This window comes from Megascapheus bottae, chromosome 2 (assembly GCF_031878675.1).
Source record: "Megascapheus bottae isolate mThoBot1 chromosome 2, mThoBot2.hap1, whole genome shotgun sequence".
NCBI classification, from domain to species: Eukaryota; Metazoa; Chordata; class Mammalia; order Rodentia; family Geomyidae; genus Megascapheus; species Megascapheus bottae.
In genome coordinates this window covers 6,784,360-6,792,484 of record NC_143510.1, presented here as the reverse complement: position 1 = coordinate 6,792,484, position 8,125 = coordinate 6,784,360, and the positions used below count along the sequence as shown (strand labels likewise).

The following is an 8,125-nucleotide window of genomic DNA, read 5'->3' as shown; positions in this document are numbered from 1 at the left end:
CTTCCTGCTCATGTTCAGTTCGCCATCCACTTTCACGTCTGCCTCCTGCAGCGTGGCCATCTTTCCCGGGGATCCCGACCCGAAAGTAACGAGGGTATCAGGACTGCTTCCAGGTTAAGTTCCAAAAATCCCGCCTCTTCCGGGGAAAGGCGTGGAGTGTGTGAGCTGCACACGCGTGGGGCGGGACATAGGCACCACAGTCCCGCCTCTTCCGGGAGGAGGGAAGGCTGGCACTTTGGGTGTGCTGCGCACGCGCAGTGCTAGGTTTCCTGGGGTACCTAGCATTGGGTCGGGTCTCGGCCAGGGCGGAGGCGATGGATTTAAGCAAAGACCCAACGGGCCCACCCACTCCTCCACTCTGTTCATGCGGGAGGACGGCAGCTCCATGTCGTTCTACGTGGGGCCCAGGCCGGCCAAGCGCTGGCTGTTGACGCTCATCCTGCACTGTGGCGGCATGGTGTGGCGGGTGCAGGAGCCCGGGGCGGTGCTGCTGGCCCAGCCCGGGGAGGCGCTGGCCGAGGTGGCGGGCGAGTTCATCTCCACGTAGTTCATCCTGGACTGCGTGGAGCACAACGACAGGCTGGAGGTGGACGCCTACCGGCTGGGCTCGGACACAAAAGCTGGGGCTACTCAACGGGCGGATCGCCTTCACGGAAGCGGACGACGCAGCCATCTTGGCGTACGTGAAGGAGAATGCCCGCTCGTCCAGCTCCGGGACCGGCACCGTCTTGGGAAAGCCATGGAGAAGTCCTCGGTCACGCATCACCCGGGGCAGGCCCTCAAGGACCGCTGCCTGAAGCACCTGCGGGGCCAGGAGCACGAGTACCAGCTGGGGGGCGTCTCGGGGAGCCCTCGGCGCAGAGGCTCAAGCGCAAGGCCGAGCCGGACCCCGAGGCGGCCGAGAGCGGGGAAGCACAGACTAAGAGGACAGCAGACTTGCCTGAGGAAGAGGATGTGAAGGAAGACATGAAAGAGAATGAAGAAACAGTTAAAACCATGCTTGTGGAAGCCACCCAGGCGTGAGAGGAAGTTGTGGTAGATGAGACCCCTGATTTTGAAATACACATCACCATGTGTGATGAAGACCCTTCTACACCCGAGGAAAAGGCACAAGCACAACCCGAGGAAGAGGTGGAAGAAGAAAATATTTCTGCAGCAGAAGTGGGAGCTGCCATTAAAATCATCCAGCAATTAATGGAAAAATTTAACTTGGATCTGTCAACGGTTACCCAAGCCTTCTTAAAAAATAGTGGTGAGCTGGAAGCAACTTCTTCCTTTTTAGAGTCTGGTCGGAGAGCAGATGGCTACCCCATGTGGTCCCGACAAGATGACTTAGACTTATAAAAAGATGATGAAGATACCAGAAATGCATTGATCAAAAAATTTGGTGCTCAGAATGTAGCTCGGAGAATTGAGTTCCGAAAGAAGTGAGAGTAGGAGATGATTGATGAAGCTATAAACAAGTGTAACCATTGAACTTGGCCTTGGAAAGACACCGTCTGACCACTGCTGCTGCTATTCAGAGTCTCAATTTTTGTGTCCTAGTAGAGTTATGTAGCAGGGCAAAAACAAATCGCATGTATTGAGAGATATCAGTGCAAGTGTTCGTTTCTCTTTTTTTTTTCCTGGGGTGTGTATGCACATACACCTGCCAGCCAGTAGTGAAATTTGAACTCAAGTCTAGCTCTGTCCCTTAGCTTTTTTGCTCAAGACTGGCATTATACTACTTGAGCTACAGTTCTGTTTGTTGGTTAACTGGTGATAAGAGTCTTATAGACTTTCCTGCCTGGGCTGGTTTTGAATCTGTCATCAAAGCTGTTTCCTGAGCTGTCTATCCCCACTCTAATATCTGGTTTTAAAGGAAAATCTAGACCTTGGCTGGAGTGTCTGCTCCATTGGTGAGGGCCTTTTGACAAAGTCAAAGCAGACAAATTGGGAGGCATAGGTTTGCCAGCCAGCATGAGTAAAGAATCTCCTGTCCTTTGGCAGAAATTCCTCTAGATTGTGGTAGGTTCCAAGTTGAGACTGTGGGAATATAGAAAGCGTTCGCTGTACAGCTTTTTCCCAAGTCATCCGATTTCTAGATTGCTAGAAACCCCGAATTTACTATGTAGTTGTTGGCAGTTTTATTCAAGGCCTTTTCAGTCAAGTCTCCAGTGTGTGTTTCTTTACATACTACCATTTTTTTTTGTCAGTGTAGAGCTTGCATTCTGGGCCTGGGTGTTGTCCCTGAGCTCTTCAGCTCAAGGCTACTGTCCTGCCCTAGAAAACTGGAAGTGGTGAGTTGGAGATGAGAGTCTCATGGATTTAGTGTCTTTGAACCATCATCCTCAGATCTCAGCTTCCTGGGTAGCTAGGATTATAGGCATGAGCCACCTGCCCCCTTCTTTTTTTTTTTTTTTTTTTTTTGGACACATAGTTTCAAGATTGTCTTATTGCTTTGTAAATGGTAAGCTTTTTAAAGAATATTTGGTGTAATTTTGTGCTAACATTGTGTTAGAATTAAAGATAGTGAATTGATTCCACATTTATTGTGTTGCTTTCATTACTGAAAATAAATGTAACTTCTGTATTTTTGTTTTTTTTTTAAATCACTATTCATCCTAAATACTCTCTCCCATTTCCTACTCTCCCTAAACAATTATTAGGGAAAAATTGTTTCCATTCCTTCAATGAAGAAATGGATAGAATTGAAGTCTAACCAGATCTATGATTTTATGGATGCTCTGGGAAAAGTTTTAAAAAATACTCACTATTCACCAAAACTACAACAACATACACAAATAAATCCAAAGTTTGGATGCCCTTTCTGCCTTCTGACACTTGAGGATACAGCAAGAAGACTGACATCAGATGACATATGATGGTGCCTTGGGCTGTGAGAAATAAATTTCTCTCCCTTATATATTAAAAGAAGCAGTTAGGTATTTCTTGTCAAAACTGGGTGAGTGATTTCTCCCTTCCTCGATGACAGAAATAAAAATGTCTTCCTGTTCTACTAGAAATAGAGCTCATCTGCCATTTCATATCTATTTTATATATCTACATTTCCTAATACCCCTTGCTTCTGCATAGTAATGACCCATCATTGTGTGGACTTGAAATTTAATTTCACTCTTACACAGCATTCTATTAGTTAGCAAAGGAATATTCACCTTTCAAACCCCACCACAAACATTATTTGTCCACAAATGTGTACTAAGGAATTCTAAGCAGAATTATTTTGTGACCGTTTACTTTAAAATTAACTTTAAAATGGCAATCTGTGGCTCCTGCCTGTAATCCTAGCTACTCAGGAGGCTGAGCTCTGGAATCAAGGTTCAAAGCCAAGCCTAGCAGGAAAGTCCATCAGAGTCCTGTCTTCAACCAGCCAGAGGAGCTGTAGCTCAAGTAGTAGAGTTGGTAGACCACAAGTCTTGAACAGAAAAGCCAAGCCCTGAGTTCAGGACCCAGGACTCACAACATATAATCTCTTTTATATTTCTTACTTCAGCCTTATGAAATCTTGACAAGTTTGTCTCATTCCTTCTATTAGGAAACACATCCCTGGAGTTCCTTCTCTTCTTAGGTTCTACACCTAATAAGTCTGAATTGTCTACACTACTTTTAAGACATCTCTGTCCCTTCATTTAGAGTACACTATTTCTTTTCCCTTTTTGCAATTATTGCAACCTATAATGATATCACTTGAATCCTTCTTCATCAAAATGTAATTTCCGAGGGATAAAAACAAATCTTTCCCTTTATCATTGTATGTACAGTGAAAAAAATGCATTAATAACTGATTGTCATTGCACAAAGCCAGCCTTTAGATGACCATCTACTTGACTAGTTAAAATTACTGCCCAACTCAGTTCATTTGGGAGTTGTTTCCTACTGTCTTGATAAAGTACATACAAGTTTGTGGCATGATGCTTTGTCCACTGGATGTGTGACAGGGATGGCCACTGAGGCGGGAATCACTAACCTCCAGATCTCTGTAGGTCCTTTCAGCGTATGTCTCTACCATATCTGGCCCTGAAACACTGGTGACCTTCTGAAATGTGGCTGTGACCTGGAACTAGGAGGATGGAAAGCACCAGACTGGACCAGGGGCCCGGTGTGAGGGGGAGAGGCTGGGTCGTATAGGTCTCTGGACTCAGGTTCCTGAGGCCGCGTTGTTCCCGGACTGGGGTCTGGACGGGAGCTGTGGACAGTGGAGCGAGGCCTCTCACCGGCACCTGCACCACCTGAGGAAAGGACTCCGCTCTACTCTCAGATGAGCAGCCGGGAAAATGACGTGCCAGCAGGCTGCTCAGCAGAAACAAGCAGTCTGGTCCTGTCAGGTCAACGCTTCCCAGTCACCAATGAAGCTTCCACACTAAACAGAAACCACCGCTCCTCTACTTCTATCTGGCTCCACGGGGCGGAGCGGGACCTGTGCCACTGAGCAGGACCAGAAGTGCTGCACCTGTCTCTCCTCTCCCACTCCCTCCCCACCCACCACCAGCCTGGTGGACTAGCAGGGCCTCAGCCCAAGACTTCCTGGTTCGGAAAGGACGGCCTCCATCATTTCTGCTCAGGTTCCCGCCCATGGCTCTCCCTGTCTGTGTCCTCACCAGTGAGAGCAGAGTCGCAGGTTGGCGGTGACTGTGACCATGGCAGCACCTCTGTCACCAGAGGCGTCGGAGTCCACTATGGCACCAAGGCCCACAGGCACTGAGGTAACTAGGGCTACGGTGGCCGAGGGGTCCAAAGTCCTGCACGTGTTTCCGGAGCACCAGGGCCCGGAAGTCTCACACCCTATAAGGATGATATGAAATCAGGAGTCACATTAGAAAATAAAAGCCTGAGCAGTGCACAGTGGCTCACGCCTCGAATCCTAGCTACCAGGGGGCCGAGATGGGAGGATTGTGGTTTAATAGCAACAGAAGCAGGAGATTCCATGGCACTTTATCTGCAATTAAACACCAAGAAGCCAAAGTGGAGCTGGGGCTCAGGTGGTAGAGCGTTAGCCTTGAGCACAAACGCTCAGGGACAGAGCCCAGGCTGTGACACACACACGACACATACATGTGGAAATGTGCTCTATAAACTGGTATTGAAACAGCTGTCTTTTGGTTGCTGTTAGCATGGAATCCCTCCTCCATCCTTCCACTGTTAATGTTTGTGTTTATGGTTATAAGTCATAAGGAAGTAAAAACATTTACCATTACCAGTCTTTGCCAATTGATTACAGAGCATACTTCAATATCACTTAATTACTTATATTTGCTAACTTTTTGATGTCTTTGATCTTTTTGCCCACCTCCTTATTTCTTGAATTACTATCTTCTTTTGTGTTTAATATGTTAAAATCATAAAATATTCAAATTCCCATCTCATTTCCTTTTTTCCCCATAGGAAAAAAGTTAAATACTTCAAACATTAATGATAAAATTATTTATTCCTGATTTGGAGATATGTACACTTATTTCCTGTATCACCGGTTCCCTCTTTTTCTGCATTTCCTCCTTTCCCCCACTGCCCTTGAGTTGCTTAGCTCACCTTCATTAATGTCAAGTGCAACAGATGAGCCTTGTTGCTTTACTTTTTCACCCACTTTCTGCTGATTCTGTGCCCTCCTTTCACCTTCCTTGCCTTCTCATTTTCTTTAATACACATTCTATAGATAGTTCATTTGTAGTCACTCTAGGGATTGCATTTCATATTCTAAATTGAATTTCTACCTCAAAACCATGCCAACTGTATGCTCCTTTGTAGTTTGCCTCACACCTCATTTGATACTGCATCTTATTATTGTTGTAGTTTTTAAGACAAAGTCTTCCCAGTCTGACTTCAAATTCAGGTGCCTCCTGCTTCAGATTCCTGAGTAGCTGTAACATATCACTAAACTGGCTCAACCTATATCTTCGTACAGCGTGTGTGTGTGTGTGTGTGTGTGTGTGTGTGTGTGTGTGTGTGTGTAAATACGAATTGAGATATTCACTAGGGCCTTATGTCTTAATCCCAGCTACTCAGGAGGCTGAGATCTGAGGATCAAGGTTTGAAGTCAGCTTGGGAAGGAAAGGCAATGAAGCTTTTACCTCTAATTATCCACCAAAAAGCCAGAAGAGGAATTGTGGTTCAAGTGATAGAGCAGTAGTCTTGTACAAAAATTTCAGGACAATTCTCAGGCCTGAATTGGAACCTCAGGACCCATATAAAACAAACAAGCAACAACAACAACAAAATACTGAACCTCTGAATTTAATCATTTGTTAATTGTAGACACAATCTCATCCTTCCCAGCATTTGTGGTTGTCTTGTTTGTTTGTTGGTTTGGTGATTTTAATTGTTGTGTTGCAGGCAGTCTCATGCCAAGGATTGGCAGAAGTTGCACTCAGGGCTGTTTTGTAGGCTGTGCCTGCTCATTTCCAAGGAGTCAATCCTTGACAAAGAATGGTGAGAGCAATGCCCTTGCTTCATATCACTGTTTGATAGCACGGATAGTAATTATTTGATGGAATGATTCATAATATGGTATTATCCCGATTTCATTACCATATTGTCTTTTTATGGAAAACTTTTTTGCATTGCCTTTTTGTATACATATTAATCATTTCATGTGATTTGTTATGGCATTTTCAAAATGTAAACTGTACAAGGGATGTGGAAAAAGCATGCCGGGGGCCAGAGTTTGGCCTAGTGGTAGAGTGCTTGCCTAGCATGCACAAAGACCTGAGTTGGATTCCTCGGTACCACATACCTAGAAAAAGGGGAAAGTGGCCCTGTGGCTCAAGTGGTTCAAGTGGTAGACCTCCAGCCTTGAGAAAGCCAGCAGTGCTCAGGCCCTGAGTTCAAGCCCCAGGACTGGCAAAAAAAATCATGCCACATACTAACATGTATCTGGGTTATTGGTTAGAAGGCTATGTTCACTTTGCTCGGTATTGGTGTGAGGAGTGGGTGAAGAACCCAGCCTGATTGCAACCAGCCATTGGTCACCTTGCAGCCTTGGGTCACATGGCCTCACCAGCAAAAGGAGAATTGCTATATGTGCTCCAAAGGGTTGATGTGCAAAGTTAGTGGCTTAGTACATGTATAGGACAAAACTATCCCCCTGTAGGAGTATTTGCTACTATCATTGTGTTCAAGTAAGTTTGAAAACACTTGTAACTTGAAAAGTAAATGGCAGAGAAGGTGAACTGTTTCAGCTGTAAATGAAGAGTCTTCTGTAAAGAAAATTTCTGTGAAGAAATTTTGGAGCATTCAGAGCCTATTTTTGTACTGTTTTACTAGATTTTATGGGCTTTTGTGAATTATTATTATTATTAATAATAATAATTATTATTATTATGTCAGTTGTGGGGCTTAAACTGTGGGCCTGGGTACTGTCCCTGAGTTCTTCAGCTCAAGGCCAGCACTCTACCACAGCACCACTTCTGGTTTTCTGGTGGGTAATTGGAGATAAGAGTCTCACGGACTTTTGTTCCCGGGCTGGCTTTGAATTAGGATCCTCAGACCTCAGCCTCCTGAGTAGCTAGGATTACAGGCATGAGCCACCAGCACCCAGCCTGTGAACTATGTTTGTCCCAGTTATCTTTGAAACTCAATACTTCTGATCTGTGTCTCTTAAACTGCTAGAATGGAAGACATGCCACTGGGCTGTACATTCTAATTATTATTAGGATGTTGCAGGTGTTATAAATATGAGAACTTTGCCAGATAAACCATGTGGACATCCAGGTGAAAGAACAAGAAAGGGTCTGTTGCCAGCAAAGAGGCCAGACAATACCCCCTCTCAAGAGAGAAGAAGGTGCCAGCTGTTTTGTTGGGTGACCTTTCATAACCTGTGGGGTTTAGGAGATTTTGGTAGGAGATTTTGATAGGGTGACAGCTGACCCAAGGAATGACATCCCAGGTGACTTGTATGACCCATGAGGATGACTTCTATGGTCGTAGCTCAGTATGAACGCACTGTCTCAGGTGAGGGAGGGTTGGTGGTGCTGTCTAGGGAGAGAGCAGTCCTAAGCTAAGATGGAAGGGCCACTGGGCCCACACTACCAATAGGCATGATTTTATATATCTCTCAGTTTTAACTTTGTTTTATTTCACATTGATCACAGTAACTAGTTCTAACATTCCTCCTGTGTACAACCAAACAGAG

General features: G+C 45.2%; 1 pseudogene; it reads left to right on the top strand.

Moving 5' to 3' along the window:
- Positions 1-311: 311 nt before the first annotated feature.
- Positions 312-1,519, top strand: LOC150066321 (telomeric repeat-binding factor 2-interacting protein 1 pseudogene; annotated as a pseudogene).
- Positions 1,520-8,125: the final 6,606 nt, after the last annotated feature.